This window comes from Cervus canadensis, chromosome 29, assembly GCF_019320065.1.
Source record: "Cervus canadensis isolate Bull #8, Minnesota chromosome 29, ASM1932006v1, whole genome shotgun sequence".
Lineage (NCBI taxonomy): Eukaryota > Metazoa > Chordata > Mammalia > Artiodactyla > Cervidae > Cervus > Cervus canadensis.
In genome coordinates this window covers 29437134-29463243 of record NC_057414.1, presented here as the reverse complement: position 1 = coordinate 29463243, position 26110 = coordinate 29437134, and the positions used below count along the sequence as shown (strand labels likewise).

The 26110-nt window shown below is 39.2% G+C and overlaps 1 long non-coding RNA gene across 1 annotated transcript in view; it reads left to right on the top strand.

Moving 5' to 3' along the window:
* The first annotated feature begins 14169 nt into the window (after nt 1-14169).
* LOC122431126 overlaps nt 14170-26110 on the top strand; it is a 21510-nt gene continuing 9569 nt past the window's right edge. Inside the window, exons 1-2 of the long non-coding RNA XR_006266450.1 lie at nt 14170-14301; nt 21730-21734. This is a non-coding gene — a long non-coding RNA (uncharacterized LOC122431126). The remainder of the gene's footprint in view (nt 14302-21729; nt 21735-26110) is intronic.

Genomic DNA, 26110 nt, shown 5'->3' with positions numbered 1-26110 from the left:
ATTGCATGTCATCCCCAAAGACTCTCTAGCATTGGGGGAGGGAGCAAAACCCAGCTTTGCCAACACCCACGCTTCTTTCACACCACATATTAATATTCTGGCATATTTGACTCATCTCTTTTCTTCAGATATAGATAAAATGAATGCCTGGCAATTAGGTGTGTGGGAAGGGTTGGTTGAGGCTAGGAGAATGTGTAACAGATGTTGCAAGTGATAAGGAAGGAGGCTATGATGAGACTAGAATGGGGGCCCTTGTGGAAATTTGGACTGTGAATGGTCATTGGGTCATTGGTTGGTGAAATCCACACACACATACAAACACACACACACAGAGGAAGCATCAAGAGTTACGCTTTTTCTTTCTTTCTTCTCTTTTCTTTCTTTTTAGTTTCTTGTACTTCTCTCTTCTTTTGAAACTACCCCTCCATCGTTTTGTCAGTTTTTCCTACAGCTTTATATGACATTGTAGACTTAGTCACAGTAACAGCACTGAATGAGGTACTTAGAAGACCAGGTGCTATTATTTGAAGCGCTCTGCCTTCAGGCACTGGAGAGACCCAGATGGCATCAAACATCTTTCCTCAGTTTGCTTTAGATTGCACAACTAGAAATCCATTTATTTGATTTCATAAATCTTGACCTAGTGACAGTGAGGTCACTAGGAAGTGTTTAGGCCTTAGATGAGTGAGTCCAGATTCAAATTCTTACCATCCATGCGATCCTTACCTTCATTTGTAAATAAACAAAGTAAAAATAAATGAAAATGTTAAAAGGAAAAATAAAGTAGTACTAGCCTCTAGGGTTATTTTAAGAATTAAAGGAGGCAGTGCCTCAAGGGCTGAGCATAATGCCTCCTTAATAAAGTCATCAAATCACCATCATTGGGCTTCCTTGGTGGCTCAGTGATAGAGAATCCACCAGCCAATGCAGGAGACATGGGTTCGATCCCTGATCCAGGGAGATCCCTCATGCTGTGGAGCAACTGAGCCCCTGCGCTGCAATTATTGAGCCCACGCTCTAGAGCCAGGAAAGCAACTACTGAGCTCACGTGCTACAACCACTGAAGCCCGCTCATGCTAGAGCCTGTGCCCTGCAACGAGAGAAGCGTCCACAAAGAGAAGCCCGCACATCACAACTAGAGAGTAGCCCCTGCTCCCCACTACCAAGACCCAGGGCAGCCATAAATAATGATTAAAAAATAATAGATCATTTGGTTTTACAGCTTCTGATTTTTTTCCCCTTAAACTTTCCAAAGATAATTCTCATGCTCAGTGAAGTTTGGGAACCATGGATCTAAAGGAATGTGCTCTGGGTGAAGGAGTCAGAAAGCATGATAATTACTTCCAAATCTTTTTCTTAAAAATCCATCTAAATTAAAAAAAAAAAAAACTTAAATTTATTGTTATGAGCCAGAAACAAACAGAATTTAGAACAGCATCACAAAACAGCACAAAACATTAAATATCTTGAACACACTTACAAAATACGTGCATGGCCACTAATCAGGAAACAAAAAATTATTTATTGAATGAAAAAGAAACAGAGGTGAACTCAATGTTGTGAAGATAGTGATTATTCCCAACTAATCATTGAGTCAATGAATGATTGATGTGCCATCAGGGAAATACATCTAAATTGGATTACACTTAGGCCTCTCTGGGCTTCCCTGGTACCTCAGATGGTAAAGAATCGGACGGCAACGCAGGAGACCCAGGTTCAATCCCTGGGTTGGGAAGATCCTCTGCAGTAGGAAATGGCAACCCCTTCCAGTATTCTTGCCTGGAGAATCTCATGGACAGAGGAGCCTGGCAGGCTACAGTCCATGGGGTTGCAGAGTTGAACATGACTGAGCTACTTGGCATGCACGTAAGCGTGAATCTATGTGTATATTTAATGTAGTGGAGCTCTTTTTTTCCCCACTACCCACAATATGTTATGAAATTGGTATCGTAGAGAGTTGAACATGACTGAATGATTAAGCACAAATACGAGCAAGGCCTCTCTCGACTTTGATTCTCCCAAGTGTTAAATCAAAATGTGGAACTGTACACTTCCTAAGAGACTTTTACATTTTTAATATATTTCATTCTAGTAATAGAAAACTAAATTATTTTTAAATAAACTGAAAATAAAGCCTAAATTATTTTTGTAATTTTGACATCCACATCTCACTCTTGTCTTGGACTGAGATTACATCAATAAAAACCCATAGACATTTTTGTGTGTGTGTCACCAAAAAGGCAACATCTCTCCAGTTTGCAAATAATTTTTTGCATCTAAGTAAAGATCTCTATATTTTTATTGCTTAAATTTATTTTCATCTTGGTGAACATTTTTATTGAACTACAATATACAGAAAGATGAATAAACATATCCCAAGTGTGCAGTTTGATAAATTTCTAACAATTACTCCTGTGGACCTATCACCTAGATCAGAGAACAGAATTATTTTCAGGTCCCAGAGACCACCTTTATATTCCATTCCAGTTAACATCTACTTTCCCTTGGGTAATCTCATTATTATGACTTCTAACACATTGATTTTGCTCTTTTTTGGAACTTATCTATGGGATCACAAATATGTTCTCATTTGATCAGGCTTCTTTTGCTCAATATTATGTTTATGACATTCATACATATTTGTGGAGTTATAGATAATTAATTCTCATTGTTGCATAGTATTCTGTGGTATAAAATACACCACAGTTTATAACAGGTTATATATATGCTTCGCTTCAATAAATTTTGCCGCATGATTTTCCAATGTTACTGTGTCAACTTAACCTCACACTAGGAGTATATATGTGTTCCAATTGCTCCATCTTCTTGCCATACTTGGTATTTTTTATATTTTTCATTGTGATTATTGTGGCATGTGTGATATCATATTGTCATTCTAAGTAGTCCTCCTCAGTGGTTAATGAAGTTGAGTATGTTTTTGTCATGGTTATTGATGATTTTCATGTCTTCTTTTTTGAAATGTCTATTCATGTCTGTGCATTTTCCTATTCGGTAAGCTGTCTTTTCCTTATCAATTTGTTAGAGTTCTTCATATAGTCTAGATATAAATTCTTTAAAATACATTTATTATGAGCAATTTCTCCCACCCTGTGAGTTACATTTTTGTTTGTGTCGTAATTTCCAGAATTTCTTCATTTTTAATTAATTTCAGAATGTAACATATAATTTCAGGATGTAACAGTTTCTCAGGGACTGTACAATACAGCTTTTTCATTTTACATCTGGGACAAAGTCCAGAATGGACTTAGTTCAATCTTAACTTCAGAATTTCTTAGTTTTTATATGGTTCAGTTTGTCATTTTTTTTAAAAAGACATTTATCTTGTAGAGAACTATTTAGGGTTATATATGGTGTGTGCCCTTAATGTTAATACAAAACAGTAATGCAGTTAATTTAAAATCAAAGCAGTTCATTTGGAGAGGTAGCACTCTGAAATGGTGTAAGACGTCTTAACTCTAGTGATGGTGCATAGAGCAGAAAGCAAGTTGCTTTTAACAGCTCTATAGGACTTCCGTGAGAAATAGTTCTGAGAAATGGGGAAGTCATGAGGGGGACCCAGCTTTGGAGCACTGCTGGAAAGGCAGGTCTTGGCAGGACAGGGGACTGAGGGCTATATGCTGTGTGAGACTCTGGTAACTTAGAACCAGAAGCAACAAAAATCCCTGAGATGGGAGATAGAAGGGCAGTAAAGAAAAATATCTCTTGTCTTTCACATCATACCCAGGGCTGACTCTGAGTAACTCGGTGTCATAATTTGTTTTTTTCTCAAATGCTCTAGCAGAGGACACTGAATGTTTCTATCTCACTTTGTCTCAACTTGCCAAGCCAGTGTTTACAAGTCACCTGGTCTTTTCCTGGGCTTCAGTTTTCCTCTTGCATGAAGGGAGCCAGATGAATAGCTATCTTGTCATACTTTGTCCTGGAGCCAATTGCAGTCATGGGGCTGTAAGACTCACTCAATAACATTCCATATCCAGTCATGTGTGGTCTCCACTACATCTCAGAAGACGACTTTGTTCAGCCGCTTTAACCACCATATATGTGTTTGTGTGTGCTTAGATTAAGGATCTTCTCTGGGAATGGGATCCAAGGTAACAGAATGACCCAGCAGCTGCTGGGGTGACAACCTATAGGAGGACATAATAGGAGTCTCAGACAGACAGGAGAAAAGGGCGGGTAGAGGCTGTTTTAACCAGCTTTCCACAGTGAGTTAGATTTACACTTACTCACATGGGGGGAGCATTTGACCTGTTTCTAGACCATAAGTTCACACTATACTTGCATATATTAACACATAATTTTTTTTTTTAACTGGAAAAAAGTCTTCTTGAGTAAATCACATTAGGATATTTAAATTCCTTCATCAGGAATAGCATTCCTTGCTATTCAGAACTAAACCACTTCAAATTAAAAAACAAAAACATTATCTTACTTTACCAAAATTATTTTCATCTGGATAAATTCTTTCTAGTATAAGTTTTACAAAGAAAATGTCATTTTTGGTCAGGTCAAGATTTTCTCACACACAACTGTGAGCTGCCTATTGTGGCTGTGATGTCCACAAAGCCCAGGGCTCCCATGTAGAAATTTCAGGTCCATATTTGCAAAGATATTTTGATTTTTCAGTGCTGTGTATTGTATGCTGAAGTAGCAATACTCTGAATTCCACTTGCAGCTAAGGGCTTCCTTGAGCACAAATCTCCTGAGGTTAAATCTCCTGACTTAGGGTTCCTTTGTGGTTATTTAAAGGAAATCAGAGGTGAGCATCTCCTGAGCTCAGGAGGTTGGTTTCTCAGGGAAATATCCAGAGTCAGATTCCTGTACTGAGCAGCCTTTGCTTGGCTTCCCATGACCTACAGATATCTGAAGACTTTTTAAATGCTAAGAGGATGGCTTCTTGTTTATAATAGAAAAGAATGCAAGATTTGAGGGGTTTATTACTAGGGGCCAAAGAATAAGCCTCTGAATTCTCCCAAGAAACTCTCAGCACTGTTGTTTCTTCTGGATCACATGCCTTCCTTTCTTTCTCTTTCTTTCCTTCCTTCCTTATTTTCTTTCTTTTTTTTCTTTCTTCCTTTCTTACCACAAGCCTTTTCAATAAGCTTTTGGGTAGATAAAGAACCTTTCTCCATATCCGCTTTTCTGAAAAATGGGGGGCATAGAGCAAGGCCTGCATTTATACTGATCTGTAGAAACAACACATGATCATTCATTCATTCACTGTTTGAAAAGTACTTCTTAAGCAGCTGACATATGCAGAACACTGTTCTTTATGCTGTGAGAAATGCAACAAACAAAACCAACAAAAAACCAACCAATTGTGATACATTGTGTCTTTCCTCAAGGGGACCATATAAGAGAGGGAATTTAAAAAGAAAAAGATGAATGATGTTCATCTCAGGTAAATGACACAGACATTACTGTGTGAATTCTTGGAGGAGATGCTCAAGAGTATGAAGAAAATCTGAACATCCACGTGCAAAGTACACACTTTATCTACCCCCTGGTTAAATAGAGGCATGGAGGCTGAGATACCCAGAGTGATAGTCAGCTGGAGGCCAGGGCACTCACATGGAAGAAAGTTGAGAATTGAGAATTAAGGTGGAAAAAGTAGATGGAGGCTGTACTGTGGAATGCTTTGAATGTGGAGTACAAGCAGTTCCGTACATATGGACAGGCTCCGTTCCAAGAGCACGGTGTGTAAGTCCAATTTATTCGTTAAGTACAAAAAGTTAGCCTGAAAGTGAAAGTATCAGTCATTCAGTCATGTCCAACTCTTTGCAACCCCATGGACTGTAGTCCACCAGGCTCCTCTGTCCAGGCAAGAATGCTGGAGTGGGTTGCATTCCCTGCTCCAGGGGATCTTCCTGTCCTAGGGATCAAACCGGGGTCTCCGGCATTGCAGGCAGATTCTTTACCATCTGAGCCACCAAGGAAACCCCCAAGGGAGCCTAGGTACCAAAATAACACTCAGCTATATGGTACTGTACTATAATAAGTTTGCAATACTTTTCATGCAAATAATACGTAAAAAACAAACACAAAAATGAAGAAAACACTTTTAATCTTGCAGTACAGGACCTTGAAAAGTACAGTGTTACCAGCTACACCACTGATACTTTTATGCTTACTTTTGGACACCCTGGGCTTGAAATAAAGCTATCGTACTATTGTACTCTCTACAATATGATACAGTGAAGTACACAAAAACACAACCAGGTTGCGTGTATGTGACAATATATACCAGACACATGGACTAACCTATGTGTTGGACATTGGAATGCACATTTGCAACTTTGAAAGTTTGCAACTTGAAGGTTTCTATGTAGGGGACTTACTGTAAGTAATTTCTCTTCTCTGATGAGCAATTATCGGTTTCAAGGGACTGGCTTCTTCTGTTAACTGACAAAGTTCTGAGGACAAGATATTTTCTACTGTCTTGCCCAAAGTGAATCCTTTTTGATCGTATAATGAAAGCAGAATTTATGATTAATCTGGAGAAATGACCAAGAAACCAGAAATAGGACACCAGTCTGACACCACAAGTGGTAATAAGTTTTATACACATATTAACTGATTAACCTGCACAACAGCACTTACAATGAACAGGGAGAACACGATGATCATTGTCTGGTTTTACAGATGGTTACACTGAGGGCCATAGGCGTTATTACACATCAGGTAAAGGACAAGCTCTTACTGACCCCCAAGCTTCTTCATTTTGGGGGGTCTCTAAACATTAAAAAATCCACACTGCTCCAAAAAGCCAAAATCAGACATACTCTAAAATTTTCTGTAAACTGTAGCATTTATTTGAGAAAAAGAGTGGCTTTTATCTTGATCCACAGAGGCAGGGGTGGGTGGGCAGGATTATGGAAGATCCCTTTGCAAAGACTTAAAAAGGAGGGGAAACATCTACTGATGTTCTGAACACCACATCTTAAACATTCCTGTACACGTCAGTCTCTCAAGATGAACAGATGCTATTTGAAGCCTCGTGAAAATGCAGCCACACCCACTCAATGCTAACTTTCCTCCTTTCTAGTAGGTGAGTAATTTATGAGGACAACTTATTTCTTTCAGGACCAGAGGGGTTGGTTGAACAATGATTATAACACTTCTGTGTTCATGGGATCAGGGTTGCATCCTTTCTTGTGAGGAAAACTGGGCCGCCCTGTCATCACTGGACACTGGCAACTGATACCCTCACCAGGCTCTATGAAATAGAACCTCGTGAATGATGCTAATGACCCTGGCGTTCCCCTTGTGAAAACAAGACTTCTAACCTAGAGACTTTTGGTTTATGTTGACCCTGAGTTCTCTCTGGACTCTCAGGAGTACCATCCAGAGTTGTTCTAAATTGCTTCTTCCCAGGCTTCTTTGTTTTAAGACTCTCTTTTTTAAAACTTTTTTTTTTGTATTGGAGCATAGCTAGTTAACAAAGTTGTGATAGTGACAGGTGAATAGCAAAGGGTCTCAGCCATACATAGATATGTGTCCATTCTCCCCCCAAAACCTCCCTGCCATCGAGGCTGCCACATAACATTGAGCAGAGTTCCTTCCTTGTGCTATATAGTAAGTCTTTGTTGGTTACCCATTTTAAATACAGTGGTGTGTACATGTCCACCTCAAACTCCCTAACTATCCCATGCCCTGGCAACCATAAGTTCTCTAAGTCTGTGAGTTTCTTTCTGTTTGTAAATAAGTTCATTTGTATCATTTCTTTTTAGATTCCATATATAAGGGATGTTAAACAGTATTTCTCCTTCTGTGGCTGACTGTTGCAAGACTTTTTTTTTTTTTTTTAAATAATTCCTCTTACTCTTCCTCTTGCTCTACATTGCACCCACCATTAGGGACATATAGATACAACTCGAGGCCCACATGCTTTGGTGACAGGCAAGCATCATGGTGACAGGTATGCATCTTTATGCCAAGGCAGGGACAAAATTCTTTTCTCCTGGAGGCAGCTGTGGACTAAATAACAGAGACAAAACTACTTAGCTCCTGAGAGGTGGGTTCCCTGGGCCCTTAGGGGAGTTTTTGCTTTCTGACTTTCAGTATCTCCACATTTTTATCTTTTTCTTGGGCTTTCTTTCTCTTCACTAAATGACTTCCTTCTCCAACCTCTTCTGATGTTCTGCTGCTTGCACGTTGGTCTATTCCTGGATCAAGTCAACTGCCAAGAAAGGACCGTCTAAGTCATTTTCTTCCTATGGGGGATTTCAAGGAGTGCAGGGCCAACATAAAAAGATTTCAGACCCTGGGAAGAAAGTATTTCTTGTTTTGATTCATCTTTCATTAACTTGCTTATTGAAGGGCTGACTACTGACAGCAAGAAAAACACTTCACATTTTCTCTAACAACTATTTTCAGACATGCCCCTGCTGGTAGCTCCCTTTCTGTCCTCTCATTACATCTCAGGCATATTCCATAGATTTGTAGTAACTTTAAGGCATTACAAAGTCCATTCAAAACTTGAATTTCATATTCAATTTTACTTTTTCCTTCTATACAAATTCAAGCTTAACTTATTGTTTGGAAAACTAATGTGTGTGTGTGAAGGGGGGAATTTAATTTTCCTTGTTTCCTTTACTCCCTCTCTCTGCTACTTCTGGCTTTCCAGAGATAGAGAGGGAAGCTTTAAGAAAAAGGGGCAAAAGGCTGTGGACAGGTGTGAAGGCCATCTGGCCACTGCTGGACGTCTTTCTTTTCTGCAGTAGCTGCCCTACTGGACAAACTTCTACCTTAGGAAAAATCCAGAAAAGAAGCAGATGTTGATTTCTATACTGGTCTATACCCACCAAACCCCAGTGCATGCATATCACACCTGGCAGAGTTCCCTCAGCTCAGCAGCGGTTCTCATATGGTATCATATCATGTGATACCTGCAGCTTGGCTTAATCAAGGCAATGGATATGTTCTCCATCTCACTGGGCCACTTCATCACCATCTCTTCAAGTAGAGTTAACATAAAGGAATAAATCCTTCCCACAGGAAGGAAAAGGGAAAAGTCAGAACATTTTCTCCCATACTCTTCTGTTCTAACAACTCTTTCTAGCTTATTAATTCCTCTTTCTGGCCTTTCTTTTACAGAAGCTGGTTGCTTCCATAGAAGCTAACTGGCTGGAGAGGTACATGACTGATTCAACTCTTTATTGTGCTCTGGAAGGCAGATAGTGTAACTTTCAGAAATCATCCTTAAAATGTAGGGGTCTCTTCATGCATTGTTCCTAAGTTTGAGACTGAGGGAGGAGGAAAATCCCATTTAGTCCCATTTAACATCCTGCTAATATTCTGTTTGATGGCTCAGATGGTAAAGAATCCACCTGTAATGCAGAAAACCAGGGTTCAATCCCTGGGTTGGGAAGATCCCCTGAAGAAGGAAATGGCAACCCACTCCAGTATTCTTGCCTGGAGAATCCCATGGACAGAGGAGCCTGGTGGGCTATAGTCCATGGGGTTGCAAAAGAGTCAGACATGACTAAGTGAATAACATTTCCACTTCTGATATTTTTTTTGACATTGTTTGTATTCTCAGACCCAACACAGTAGGAGTTTATTAAATGTCTGGACAGATGAATTAAGTTAGTGGTTAAGTTAGTGAAAGAAGAGGAAAAGGAAAATTATTTTGGAACAGAGGTCTGAATATAATAGAGTATTTTTACAAATTTTTAAAAGATTTTTTTGATATGGATCATTTTTCAAGTCTTTATTAAATTTGTTACAATACTGCTTCTGTTTTATGTTTTGGCCACAAGGTATGTGGGATTTTAGCTCCCTTGTCAGGGATTGAACTCAAACCCACACCCCATACATTGGAAGGTGAAGTCTTAACCACTGGACCACCAGGGAAATACCTATAATAGAGTATTAATGGCAATTCCATTAGATATCTATTGTTGCATAATAAATTACCCCAAAATTTAACAGCTTGAAATAGCAATTCTTATCTGACACTGTTTCTGAAAGTCAGGATTCGAGCAGCAGATGAGGTAGGTGGTTTTGGCTCAGGATTTCTCATGAGATTGCAATAAAGATGTTGGCCAAGGCTGCTGGCATCTGACTGCCTGACTGGGCTGGGGGATCTCTGTCCAAGATGGCAGCCCCACGCCCTATGGGCAAGTGTCTTTTTCAGTTCTTCATCACATGGGCTTGTCCATAGAGTTGTTCACAACATGGCAGCTGGGTTTCCTCAGAGCCATAATCAGAGAGGGCTGCCACACCCTGTGGGCAAGTGTCTTCTTTAGTCCTTCACCACATGGGCTTGTCCATAGAGCTGCTTACAACATGGCAGCTGGGTTTCCTCAGAGCCATAATCAGAGAGGGCTGCCACACCCTGTGGGCAAGTGTCCTCTTTAGTCCTTCACCACATGGGCTTGTTCATAGAGCTGCTCACAACATGGCAGCTGGTTTTCCTCAGAGTCATAAATCAGAGAGGGTTGTGGGGGTTGGGGGAAGGGATCATATCAAAAGTTGTAGTGTCTTCTAGAACCTACTGTCAGACAAGACATGATTCTCACTTCTGGCGTTTTCTGTCACACAGACCAACCAACTCTGGTGTAATGTGTGAGGAAAGAGCGCAAGGGTGTGAATAACAGGAAGCAGGGCCCACTGAGGCGCCTCTTGGAGCATGCTCCACAGCACTCGACTCATGTGTCTTAACTCTTTGAATGCGCATACATTCAACACCTGAGGAGAAATAGACCAATTCCTTGAAAACTGCAAACTGCCAAAATTCAAACAGGGTGAAACAATCAGCTTGAAAAGTTCTAAGACCATTCAAGTAATTGAATTTATAGTCTAATCTCCTGAGAAAAGAAACAAGAATGAATTGGGAGATTGGGATTGACATAGTTACACTACTCTGTATAAAATGGACAATTAATGAGAATTCACGTATAGTACAGGGAACTCTATGCAATGCTCTGTGGCAACCTAAATGGGAAGGAAATCCAAAAAAGGAGGGGTATATGTATACGTATAGCTGATTCACTTTGCTGTACAGCAGAAAGTAACACAACATTGTAAAAAAATATACATAGACTTCAATGAAAATTAAAAAAAAGAAATATCCAGGCCCATGTTTCATTGAAGAAGTCTACCAAACATTTAAAGAAGAATTCACAGCATTTTTACACAATCTTTGTAAGACTGGAATTACCCAGATAGCAAAAACAGGAAAGAAAATACAGAGAAAACCTACATACCTAAATCCCTCATTAACTTAGATGCAAAAACAGTCAATGAAATATTAACACATCATGAGTACTAACACGGAGGAACAAGATGGCGGAGGAGTAGGTGGACATGGAATACATCTCTCTCCATGGATACACCAGGAATACATCTTCAGACACAGAAGTGCATGTAGAACGCCAGCTGAGGGCAGACAGGAGTACCTTACCAGCGGAAAAGAATATATAGAGCCATGAAAAACTCGGTGGGACAAAGGAACTAGGGGGAAAAACTGGAGTGCTAGTAGGACTGGACCTGCCCTCCTTGGGTGGGGGAACTGAAGCAAGGGTCCGATCCCCACATCGGAGTCAGAAGAGAAATGTTTAAGGCTGAGAGGGAAACAGCTGATCTGTGGCAGCCTAAATGGAATGAGAATCAGACGGTCCTTGCCGCAGCCATACATACCCCAGATGGTGCAGTGGCTGGGAGCTGGAGTTTAGGGATTGTGGAGCAATACCAGGGTGAGGGCTGCTGTTGACTGTGGAGAGACGGATCGAGGGGATGGAAGGGATGAGACTGTGGTGGGAAATGCCTGTGGAAGAAAGCTGGGCAGCCATGGAAGCAAGGAGATACTGCTGAGTCACATGTAGGGGGTGGAGCCATCACCATAGCCTCTCTCCCCCTACATGCCAGCGTTGGCAGCTGGACAATATAGAGAGGCTGGCCCATCAAATGCCTGGCCCACTGAACTACAGAGCAGGACCACCCAGGTGCTCCTTTAAGTGACTGATGCACCGATCCACAGAGTAGGACCCCACCCAGGGGGCCCCTCTATGTGCCTAAGGCAGCAAACAACAGAGAAGGACCCCAGGCAAGGGAGCCCTCTAAGTGCCTGAATGGGTGGAACTATGGAGAAAGACTGGCCAAAGAGGCCTTCTGATTGGCAGCTACAAGAGGCTCAAAAAAAAGACTGATACGGCCATAACTCCTGTGACAGAGGCAGTCCGGGTCCCTGCACACTTGGCGCTGCCGGGGTCTTTATAAGCTAAGCAACTGTGTTACCTTCACACTCAACTCTCACTGGGGCAAGCTGCCACAGGCAAAAAAAAGTCTTGCGCCTATGAGTGCAGGGTCTCATGTAGTGTCCGACTCTGCAACCTTGTGGATCGTGACCTGTCAGGGAGGGGGGTTCTCCAGGCAAGAATACCGGAGTGTATTGGCCAATACTGGTTGCATACCCTTCTAGAGCATTATATTTCCTGCTGCCCTAGCTGCCAACTCCCCCGAGTACCTGGTGCTGCCAGAACCCCCGTGACTCAAGCAGCTGCACCTCCACACCTGGCCCTCACAGGGGCAAACCCAGGTCCTCCAGGGCAGCCTCAGGAGCAAACCCCAGTGGACGACCCACGTCCAGAGGTGGAAATAAAGCCACAATTGGAACCCAGGGGCAGTGTGACTAAGGAACAAGACCCAAAACCTTCCCACCAGTTGTACAAGCTGCAGATTAAATATACACGATCAGCTAGTCAGACTTTGTGTCTGTGGAATATATAAAAGGTCACTGAGAGCTCCCACAAAAGAAAACCCACAAGTTCTGAGAGCTGTGCACATTGGAGGCAAGAACACAGAGGAGTGGGACCAGCTTAGAATCTGAGCTGCCCTCCAGAAGGTCCAGAGATCAGCAGAGTGTTGGAGGGCATCCTAGGGAGGTGAGGTGGACTGTGACTCCCAGCAAGGGAAAGGTCTCTGACAGCAGTGACTCAAGAAAAACATTTGTTATTTTTATGTTTTGACTCTTTGGATTTTTTTTTTCTTTTTTTTCTCCCCCGCCCACCATCCTGGCCACCATCTCTGTTGTAGTTGTTGATTTTATTGGCACTATGAAATCTAAGTGTTAGAGCTTTTTTTTTTTTCTTTTTTTCTCAGTCACATTTTTTTATTGTTGTTATAAACCTCTGCTTCTATGTTGGGCTTTTGCCATTCTGGGGAAGATTTTTTTTTTCATTTCTCTTTTTTTAATTTTAATTTTTTAAACCTATTATTATTTTTTCTACATTTATTCCTTTGTTTGCTTTTCCTACTGTTCTTTTCCCCTTGCAGTTAATCTTTAATATATACAAATCTTCTTTATCTACCTCTATTTAACTTTGCATATCTATTCTTTCTTTTCTTGCTTTCCTTTAGTCTCAACATATTTGTTAGTTTTATTTTCATTGCTTTATTCCAAATTGGCACCTTGCTTTAGTTTTGTTTTCCAGTTTGTGCTTTTAGTTAGTTTCACTCTGGTGGGTATAATTTTGGGTCTCCTTTGTTCACCAGGTCAATCTTTTGTACTTTATTTTTGTTGGACTGTTTAAACTTTGCCTATGGGTGGTGTATATGTATATATGTATATTCAGTCACACTTTTTATTGTTGTTATAAGCCTCTACATCTACTTGCACTTTTGCAGTTCTGTGGAGTTTTCCTTTTTCTTCTTTTCTTTTCTTCTTCCATTTTTTAGTCTTTTCTCTTTTTTATAATTTTAATTTTTTAAAACCTATTATATTTTTCTACATTTATTCCTTTGTTTGCCTTTCCTACTGCTCATTTCCTCTTGCAGTTAATCTTAATGTATATAAATCTTCTTCATCTACCTCTATTTAACTTTGCATATCTATTCTTTCTTTCTTTTCTTTTCTCTCAATATATTGTAGTTTTGCTTTCATTACTTTATTCCCCACTTGGCCCCTTGCTTTAGTTTTATTTTCCAGTTTGTGCCTTAGTTTTGTTCTTAACTGGTAAATATAATTTTTTATTTCCTTTGCTCTCCAGGTCAATCTATTGTACTTTATTTTTGTTGGACTGTTTTGACTTTTCTCATGGGTATATATGTATATGTGTATATTCCATTATTTTAATTATTATTTGCCTGGTTTTGTAATTGCCATTTGTCTGGGGTTCATCTTTGGTTTCTCATTTTTGCATATTTGTTTTAATCTCACTTAATGCCATAACAAACCACTTGTGGACTCTTTGTTCCTGACCAGAGATAAAGCCCTGAGCCTCTGGAGTGGGAGCACCGATTCCAAGACCCTAGGCTATCAGAGAACTAACCCTGAAAGTGAAAGTGAAGTCGCTTAGTCATGTCTGACTCTTTGCGACCCCATGGACTGTAGCCCACCAGGCTCCTCCGTCCATGGAACTCTCCAGCCAAGAATACTGGAGTTGGTTGCCATTTCCTTCTCCAGGGGATCTTCCTGACCCAAGGATCGAACCCAGGTCTCCCACATTGCAGGCAGACACTTTAACCTCTGAGCCACCAGGGAAGCTTGTAGGGATATCAGATAGTGAGAACTCACACGAAGGAAACCACTGTAATACAAGACCCAGCATCACCCAACCACCAATAGCACCCAGTGCAGGGATGCCTCATCTAAACAACAAACAAAACAAAAATACAAACCCAAACATCAGCAGACAGGATTACCACCTCACTCAGCCTTTCCCATCAGAGGAAAAACAAACAAACAAAAACTCAGCACAAATCTCACCTTATCAGAAAGCTCAAACCTTATACATTCCTTATAAGAAGCTTACACAAACCACTGGACCAACCTTAGAGGGAAAAAACCAAAAGGAAGAAAGAATTCAACCTTGAAGCCTGGGAAAGTGAAAAGTGATGTTGCTCAGTCGTGTCCAACTCTTTGCAACCCCATGGACTGTAGCCTACCAGGCTCCTCCATCCATGGGATTTTCCAGGCAAGAGTTCTGGAGTGGGCTGCCATTTCCTTCTCCAAGGGATCTTCTGACCCAGGGATCGAACCTGGGTCTCCTGCGTTGCAGACAGACACTTTACCATCTGAGCCACCAGGGAAGCCCAAACATGGTAAGTTAAAAAAAAATAAGCAGAGAAAAGGCAGATAAATACCACAAAAATGAAGGAACAAACTACAAACACAGAGATCCAAATAAATGGAGAGGAAATAGGCAAACTACCTGAAAAGGAATTCAGAATAATGATAGTAAAGATGAGCAAAAACCTTGAAAGCAAAATGGAGAAAATGTAATGCTCCATTAGCAAAGACCTAGAAGAATTAAAGAATAAACATGCAGAGACAAACAACCCAATTACTGAAATTAAAAGTACTCTAGAAGGAATCAATAGCAGAATATATGAAGCAGAAGAACAAATCAGTGAGCTGGAAGATAAAATGGTGGAAATAACTTCTGAAGAACAGAATAAAATAAAAAGAATGAAAAGAACTGAGGATCGTCTCAGAGACCTCTGGAACAATATCAAACACACCAACATTTGAATTATAGGGGTCCCAGAAGAAAAAGAGAAAAAGAAAGGGTATAAGAAAATTTTTGAAGAGAGTATAATTAAAAACTTCCCCAACATGGAAAAGGAAATAGTCATTCAAGTCCAAGAGGCACAAAGAGTCCCATACAGAAACACTCTAAGACACACACTAATCAAACTAACAAAGACTAAATACAAAGAAAGAATATTAAAAGCAGCAAGGGAGAAGCAACAAGTAACATACAAGGGACACCCCATATGTTTAACAGCTGATCTTTCAGTAGAAACTCTGCAGGCCAGAAGGGAATGGCAGGATATATTTCAAGTACTGAAAGGGGAAAATCTACAACCAAGATTACTGTACCCGGCAAGGGTCTCATTCAAAATTGATGAAGAAACAAAAAGCTTTTCAGACAAGCAAAAGTTAACAGAATTCAGTACCACCAAACCAGTTTTACAACAAATGTTAAATGGATTTATATATTCAAGAAATACAACAGAAGAAAAAAAATCTACAAAATCAACCCCGAACAATTAAGAAAATGACAATAGAAATATATATATCAAGAATTACTTTAAATGTAAATGGGTTAAATGCTTCAACCAAAAGACACAGACTGGCTGAATGGATACAAAAACAAGGCCCATATACATGCTGTCTACAAAAACCCACTTCAGCCCTCAAGACACATATAGATTGAAAGTGAGAGGATGGAAAAATAAATTCCATGCAAATGGGAAGCAAAAGAAAGCTGGAGTAGCAATCCTCATATCAGACAAAATAGACCTTAAAATAAAGAAGATTACAAGAGATAAGGAAGGACACTACATAATGATCAATCCAAGAGGAAGACATAACAATTGTAAATATCTATGCAGTCAACATAGCAGCACCTCAGCACATAAGACAAACACTAACAGGCATAAAAGGAGAAATTGACAGTAACACAATAATAGTAAGAGACTTTAACACTCCACTCACACCAAAAGACGTATCATCAAAACAGAAAATTAATAAGGAAACACAAGTCTTAAATGATACGTTAGATGAGATGGATCTCATTGATATCTTCAGGACATTCCATGCAAATGAAGAAGAATACACCTTCTTCTCAAATGCACATGGAACATTCTCCAGGATACACCACATCTTAGGTTACAAATCAAGCCTCAGCAAAGTTAAGAAAATTGAAATTATATCAAGCATCTTCTCCAACCACAACACTATGAGACCAGATATCAATTACAAGGAAAAAATTGTAAGAAACACTAGCACATGGAAATTAAACAACATGTTTCTAAATAACCAACAGGTTACTGAAGAAATCAAAAGGGAAATAAAAAAATTTCTAGAAACAAGTGACAATGAAAACATGACAACTCAAAACCTATGGGATGCAGCAAAAGTAGTCCTAAGAGGGAAGTTTATAGCAATAAAATTCTACCTCAAGAAACAAGAAAAACATTGAATAGACAGCCTAACATTACACCTAAAACAACTGGAAAAAGAAGAACAAAAAAATCCCATAATTAGTAGAAGGAAACAAATCATAAAGATCCAAGCAGAAATAAAAGAAAAAGAGATGAAAGAAAAAATAGTAAAGATTAATAAAACTAAAACCTGGTTCTTTGAGAAGATAAACAAAATTGACAAACCTTTAGCCAGACTCATCAAGAAAAAAAGAGAGAAGAACCAAATCAACAAAATCAGAAGTGAAAAGGGAGAGATTACAACAGACAATGCAGAAATACAAAGGATTATAAGAGACTATTATGAACAACTATATGGCAATAAAATGGATAACCTTGAAGAAATGGACAGATTCTTAGAAAAGTTCAATCTTCCAAGACTGAACCAGGAAGAAATAGAAATTATGAACAACCTAGTTACATGCACTGAAATTGAAGCTGTGATCAAAAATCTCCCAAAAAACAAAAGCCCAGGACCAGATGGCTTCACAGGAGAATTCTATCAAACATTTAGAGAAGAGCTAATGCCTGCCTTCTCAAACTCTTTCAAAAAATTATAGAGGAAGGAACACTTCCAAACTCATTCTATGAGGCTGCCATCACCCTGATCCCAAAACCAGACAAAGACAGCACAAAAAAAGAAAACTATAGGCTGATATCACTGATGAACATAGATGCAAGAATCCTCAACAAAATTTAGCAAACAAAATTCAGCAACACATCAAAAATCTTATACACCATGATCAAGTTGGGTTTATTCCAGGAATGCAAGGATTCTTCAATATACACAAATTGATCAATGTGATACACCATATTAACAAATGGAAAGATGAAAACCATATGATAATCTCTATCAATGCAGAAAAAGCCTTTGACAAAATACAGCACAATTGACGATTAAAAATTTTCAAAAAATGGGCATAGAAGGCTACTACCTCAACATAGTAAAGGCCATACATAATAAGCCTACAGCAAACATTGTCCTCAATGGTGAAAAACTGAAAGCATTCCCCTTAAGATCAGGAACAAGACAAGAGTGTCCACTTTCACCACTATTATTCAACATAGTTCTGGAAGTCCTAGCTACAGCAATCAGAGAAAAGAAATAAAAGGAATCCAGATCAGAAAATAAGAAGTAAAGCTCTCACTATTTGCAGGTGACAAGATACTGTACATAGAAAACCCTAAAAATAGTATCAGAAAATTGCTAGAGCTAATCAGTGAATTTAGCAAAGTTGCAGGATACAAAACCAATACCCAGAAATCACTTGTATATACTAACAATGAAAAATCAGAAAGAGAAATTAAGGAATCAATCCCATTAACCATTGCAACAAAAAGAATTAAATATCTAGGAATAAACTTACTTAAGGAGAGAAAAGAATTGTACACAGAAAATTATATGACACTGATGAAAGAAATCAAAGATGACCTAAACAGATGGAGAGATATTCCATGTTTCTGGGTAGGAAGAATTGATATTGTGAAAATGACTGTAACACCAAATGTAATCTACAGATTCAATGCTATCCCATTCAAATTACCAATGACATTTTTCACAGAACTAGAACAAAAAATTTCACAATTCATTTGGAAACGCAAGAGATCCCAAATAGCCAAAGCAGTCTTGAGAAAGAAGAATGGAGCTGGAGGAATCAACCTTCCTGACTTCAGATTATACTACAAAGCTACAGTTATCAAGACAGTATGGTACTGGCACAAAAACAGAAATATAGACCAATGGAACAAGATAGAAAGCCCAGAAATAAACCCATGCACCTATGGGTACCTTATTTTTGACAAAGGAGGCAAGAATATACAATGGGGCAAAGACAGCCCCTTCAATAAATGGTACTAGGAAAACTGGACAGCTACACATAAAAGAATGAAATTAGAACTCTTCTTAACACCATACATAAAGATAAACTCAAAATGGATTAAAGACCTAAATGTAAGACCAGAAAGTATAAAACTCTTAGAGGAAAACATAGGCAGCACTTGATGACATAAATCAAAGCAAGATCCTCTATGATCTACCTCCTAGAGTAATGGAAATAAAAACAATAGTAAACAAGTGGGACCTTATTAAACTTAAAAGCTTTTGCATAGCAAAGGAAACTATAAGCAGGGTGAAAAGACAACCCTGAGAATGGGAGAGAATAATAGCAAATGAAACAACTGACAAAGGATTAATTTCCAAAACATACAAGCAGCTCATACAACTCAATGCCAGAAAAACAAACAACCCAATCAAAAAGTGGGAAAAAGACCTAAACAGATATTTCTCCAAGGAAGACATATAGATGGCTAACAAACACGTGAAAAGATGCTCAGCATTGCTCATTATTTAGTTCATTATTAGAGAAATGCAAATCAAAACCACAATGAGAATCACCTCACACCGGTCAGAATGACTATCATCAAAAAGTCTATAAACAATAAATGCTGGAGAGGGTGTGGAGAAAAGGGAATGCTCTTGCACTGTTGGTGGGAATGTAAATTGATTCAGCCACTATGGAAGACAGTATGGAGATTCCTTAAAAAACTAGGAAAAAACCACCCTATGACCCAGCAATCCCACTCCTAGGCATATACCCTGAGGAAACCAAGGTTGAAAAAGACACATATATCCCATTGCTCATTGCAGCACTATTTACAATAGCTAAAACATGGAGGCAACCTAGATGTCCATCCACAGATGAATGGATAAAGAAGTAGTGGTACATATATACAATGGACTATTACTCAGCCATAAAAGGGAATGCATTTGAGTTAGTTCTGTTGAGATGGATGAACCTAGTACCTGTTATACAGAGTGAAGTGAGTCAGAAGGAGAAAAATAAATATATTCTAACACACATATATGGAGTCTAGAAAAATGGTTCTGAAGCATTTATTTATAGGGCAGCAGTGGAGAAACAGACATAGAGAACAGACTTATGGACATGGGGAGAGGGGAAGAGAGTGAGATGTATGGAAAGAGTAACAAGGAAACTTACACTACCATATGTAAAATAGAGAGCCAACGGGAATTTGCTGTGTGGCTCAGGAAACTCAAACAGGGGCTCGGTATCAACCTAGAGGGGTGGATGGGGAGGGAGATGGGAGGGAGGTTCAGAAGGGAGGGGATATATGCATACCTATGGCTGATTCATACTGAGGTTTGACAGAAAACAAAATTCTGTAAAGCAGTTATCCTTCAATAAAAAGTAAATTAAAAAAAATAAGTATTAACACATCGTAAGTATAAAAGGAAAAAAATTTTAAATATCCTTCAGCTAGCATCATACTTATTGATAAATAAATTTCCTGCTAAACTGGTAAGGAAGTTAAGATTAGGAACAAAACAAGAATGTCTGCCCACTGCTCCTAATCAGTTTATTACTGGATGTTCTAGCCATTATAGTAAGGCAAAAAAAAAAAAAAAAAATTAAAAAAGGCAATTTTGAAAGGCAGAGATAAAACTGTCTCTATTTTCAGACGGCACAATTATGTACACAGAAAATTCCAAAGAATGTACAAAATAATAGTTTACAAAATCCTCTTCAAATTAAGTAAAGACAACAATTCTCCTCATATTGATCTATAGGTTTAATATAATTTAATAATTATGTTATTATAGAAAACTTAATTATTATAATAATTGCTGTCTAAATCTCAGCAAGGGATTTATAGACATATCCAAACTTATAAAAATTTGCATGGAAAGGCACTTGCCTAGACTAGTTAAAACAATCTTTTTTTCAAACTTTTTATTTTGTATTGGGGTATATCCGGTTAACAATGTCGTGATAGTTTCAGGGGGATGGCAAAGGGACTCAGCCATACATACACATGTATGTAGTCTCCCCCAAATTCCCCTCCCATCCAGGCTGCCACATAACATTGAACAGAGTTCCCTGTGCTATACAGTAGGTCTCCATTGGTTATTCATTTTACTCATAGCTATGTCTGCATATTTATGTACATAACAAGCTTATTAGAAAATTTATATGGAAAGGCTCTAGCTTCGACTAGTTAAAACCATCTTGAAAGTAAAGAATACAGTGAAAGGGAATCACTCTACCAGGTATTAAGGCTTACTACTGTAGCTAAAGTCATCAAGACCACATGAAACTGGTGCAGTGGTAGACAGTTCATCACCGACTTGATGGCCATGAGTTTGAGCAATTTCCAGGAGATAGTGAAAGACAGGGAAGCCTGGCATGCTGCAGTCCATGGGGCACAAAGAGTCAGACATGACTTAGTGAACTGAGCAACAACAGACAATTCAGCAGAGAACAGAACAGATAATCCGTAAGTAGATCCACATTAATATACCCAACTATTTTTTTTAACTTTATTGGAGTATACTTGATCTACAGGGTTGTGTTTTATTTCTGTGATACAACAAAGTGACTCAGTTATACATGTACGTTCTTTTTCATTTTAAATGAAGTTCACTGAGGGTTGAGAGTTCTGGGTTCTGGCATCGGCTCCTGCCGGGGTTTTCACCCCACTGCCAAGTCCCTCTTTCTCTGAGACTGGCCACGTGTCTTACTTGTGTGGTGTCAGGCGCTGCTCTAGGCAAGAGGGACCTCTGTGGCCTCGAGACCTGGGCACTGCTTCTCTGGGCCACTGTCTTGAGCCAGACTGTGGAGTGGTTTTGCCCGGCCCTGTTCAGAGATGCTCTCAGGGGCGCCCTTTCATGACATGCGTGGTGCCTTCATGCGGAAACCCGAGGAGTCATTTGTCTTCCAGCTGCTCAGGGCTCTTGTGTCTGAGACCCTGCTATAGAGTCAGTGGAGTGGCCAGACCCCAGTGCTCCTCCACTCGTCCTGGGGTGCATCCTGCCTCCTGTCCCTCATAGCTACCAGACTGTTTACCTCCCAGAATGTTTGAGCTTGAAGTTACATTAAAGTGACTTTAATGTAAAGTCATTACATTACATTACAGGTGTTTGAGAGAGAGAAAAAAAAAACCTCCAAAAACCCTCACCATTTCCAAGGACAGCTTAATTATGGTGCCTTTTCCTTTCACATCCTTCTGTCCCCTAGGGTGAATTTCCAGCATTAAACAAACACTTCAAATATTTTGGGGGTTTCCCTGGTGACTCAGCTGGTAGAGAACCCACCTGCAATGCAGGAGACCTGGGTTCAATTCCTGGGTCAGGAAGGTCTCCTGGAGAAGGGAATGGCAACCCATTCCAGTATTCGTGCCTGGAGAACCCCCATGGGTAGAGGAGCCTGGAAGCTACAGTCCATGGCATCACAAAGAGTTGGACAAGACTGAGTGACTAACACTTCCATTATAGTTTATTACAAGATATTGAATACAGTTCACTGTGTTATAAGTAGGTCCTTGTTGTTTATGCATCCTGTACATAATAGTTTGTACCTGCTAATCCCCAACTTCCAGTCCTTGCCTGCCCCCATCCCTCCACCCCTTGCCAACCATAAGTCTGTTCTTTTTATTTGTGAGTCTCTTTTTGTTTTGTAAATAGATTCATTTGTGGTTGAATTTTAGGTTCCACATAGAAGTGATATCATACGGTATTTGTCTTTCTGACTTAATTCACTTAGTATGATAATCTTTAGGCTCATCTATGTTGCTGCAAATGGCATTATTTCATTCTTTTTTATGGCTGAGTAGTATTCCGTTGGCTGCTCCTTTCAACAGTGTAAGAAAGTTCCTTTTTCTCCACGCTCTTTCCAGCATTTATTATTTGTAGACATTTTAATGATGGCCATTCTGAGTCATATGCGGTGGTACCTCATTATTGTTTTTATTTGCAGTTCTCTAATAACTAGTCATGTTGAGCATCTTCTCATGTGCCTATTGGCCATTTGTAGAAACCTCTAGGTCTTCTGCCCATTTTTTGATTATTTTTTTGTTGTTGTTGCTGCTGCTATAGAATTGTAAGAGTTGTTTGTACATTTTGGACATTAAGCCCTCGTCAGTTACATCATTTACAAATATTTTCTCCCGGTCTGTAGGCTATCTTTTTGTTTTGCTTATGATTTTCTTTGCTGTGTCAACTTAAATTTTTAAGTTGCTTATGATTTTCTTTGCTGTGTTAACTTAAAATTTTAAGTTAAACTTTCTATTCTGATAAATACAGATGACAAGCAGCTGTTAAGAAGTCATTCAGGGAGATCCCACGCCCCCTTTACCTAGTTTCCTTCGGTGGTAACGTCTTATAAAACCATGGTTTAATATCACACCCAGAAGTGTTCTGTGGCCACAAAGATCCTGTGTTGCTCCTTTATAGCCACATTCCCCTCCCCCTGCCCCCAGCCAAAAGAGCGTTGTATACAGACCTAGAGAATGTTACATGTGTAAACAGAATCACACAGTATGTGATTTGAAACTGGTTCTCTTCACTCAGCATACTTACTTGGATACAAGATGTCGCATGGATCAATAGGTGTTTTTGACTTGCTGAGTGGTACTTCACCGCATGGACAGACACACTGGTGTGTTTAACTGTTTATCCCCTGAAGACAGTTGGGGTGTTCCAGTATTTGGCCATTATGAATACAGCTGCCCTAAACAGACTTGCCAGCCCCCACAATTGTGTGATGAGCCAATTCCTTAAAATAAAAAAATATAAAAGGAAAAATTTAGTAAATAAATAAATAAACATTGTGTATATGTGTGTGTGTGTTTGTGAATGTGTGTAAACATGTGTGTGTACATGTATTTTCTTGTTGTTTTTTTTTCCTGGAGAAGCCTGACTGATACCCTAATTTTCCCATATTTACTACTGGAATGTCTGCCTTAGGGAGACGATGCTGCTAATTTGGTCAGCTTCAGAGCCCAATTTAAGTCAAATTCACTACTGCTTTGAAATGGTAGAGTTTTTCCATCTTGTGTTTTTGTTTCTCTTGTCCAAACTTCCAAATATTGAAATGTTTTACATTTGTTTGTCTTCCTCTGGGCCAAATGATTATAGTTATTCATGGCAACCTAGTTCAAGAATTTTATAGCTCATTGAATTTTAGACGTAGAAAAGATCTTTGAAGTCATCTAGTCCAAATTCCCTCTTAACAGAGGAGGAAAGTATTGATTGCTGATCTTGGAACTGAGCTGAGCAGCCATGTTTTCTCAAGCAATCAACTCACTGAGTGCTCAACTCACTCTTCCATTCCCTTCCTCAAGCCAGCAGCTTCCAACCTTCTCCCAGCCCCTGGTGGTCTTACTCAGGCACCATAAAGTAAGCCAAACTAGCTCCTGGGATGAGGATAGATGACTGTGGAGAGGGTGGAAGAACTAGCTACATTCTGTTTTGTACCCTTACCATGAGCCAAGACACCCAGATCACCTAAAGCTAGGGTGACTGACTACATCTTTGGATTTTTGAAGCCCTCTAGGATCTCTGGCACATTCAAAACTAACATATTCCAGTTGGATTCATATGTGGTTCAAATATGCAACTTTCCCTGTCCAAATAAATAAATAAATTTAAAACATTCAAGACACAGAATGAGTTTAGCTTCCAAAAAATGGCTGGTAGAATTTGTTTCCTTTCTAAATGTAGTTTCATTTTGAAATCAAGTCTGCAGAGATTAATGCACAGCTTATGAGACTTGGCACAGAGAAAGTGAATTGACTTTCTTCTGGGAAGTGTGAACCTTCTTTGTGTGCAGTTTTATTCTTCTAACTGCCACTGGATATCTTGGTGTTGGGGGGGGAGTGTTTTGTACTGAGAATAGTGAATTTGGGGTGTGAAACAAATATACAGTAGTGCTAATGCCTAAAAAGAGATAGAAATGCAATACTGTACATCTTAAAAAATGTTTCTATACAGATAAAAAAAGAAAAACTTGAGATGCTTGAGTTTTAATCACACTAAGCTTCAAGCCTAGGTCTTGACTCCAAAATGGGCACACACATTTCTTAGAATAAATGAGTACAGTGTTTCATGGTTAATTAAAGATTTTCAAGCACATCAATGAACTGTGATATTAACTCTATGAAACTTGTTGTGTAGCAATTGGGAAAACTGAGGCTATGGAAAGCTTTGTCACTTCCCAGCATCAAAACACTTGTAATCAGCAGATTTGGGTCTTAATCTAGGTTTACTGGTTTAAAATTTTATGTCTTTCCACTGCAGATTCTGGTCACATAAATATGAAACAAAATATTAGATTAAGCAGCTGTATCACTCTTCTCTTTATTTATGGTCTGGGGGAGATCAGCTATCCTGAATTTTTAATTCTCAATGTCTAAATTTAGGGTAAAGAATTCTAATAATGTTTTATTTTTATATCTGTGAATAAATGTCTACCATAAAAGTTAGGCTATTACCCCACTATTATAAATAATGGCCATGAAATTCAAGTGCTTACATGATTTATGCTGGCTCGTTGGCACTCACCCATGACTCACAACTCCAAGTCAGCAGTTCTAAATCTCACCAGTCCCACCTCTCAGTTGGGGAGTTCCCAGGGTTAGTGGTCTTCAGAGCCAAAATTGTTCCCTGAGTGAGCCTTGAGGGTGAGTGAGTCACCGCTCTGGGATGAAGCTTGATAGCCATTCAGTTTAGGTGGAGTCTCTTTGGCACCCAGGTCAACAGAGAACACAAAAGTGACTCACTCTCTAGCTCACCTACCTACATGATTGTCACAAAATCAGCAAACTTTCCATTTATATAAGTTTGACTTGTATCTCTAATTGACTCACTGATCATCTATGTGGGACTTCTGAAGGATAGTATTGGGAAGGCAAATCAGCTTGCTTATCACTATTGGCTTAAGCTGGCTGAAAGGTTAATCTTTACCCAAAAAGTGCATACCTGGAAGTCAAGGTCAATCTACCTGTCTAAGATACCCCTCAGTACTTATGTTGTCATGAGTCTCAAAGATGTTTTCTTTTCATCCCCTCCTACCATGATAAAGGTCTACATTTTCTGCTCAAATTTGAGCCCTTTCCCCTTTTTCAACCTGTAAAAATAAACTTTCTTATCCCAAGAAAAAAGATCACAGCAAAATATGGCTTGAAGACTTCTCAGAAATCAAGTAGCACTTACGAAACACTATTTGCTTATATTACTGTAAGTGTCAACGAATCAAAATCATGTGGATTAAATTTCCTTGCAAATAAATAAGGACTCACTAATGAGGAGTTGAGTTTGCATTTTGCCAAAACTACAGCAATTTAGTAAAGATGTGTAGTC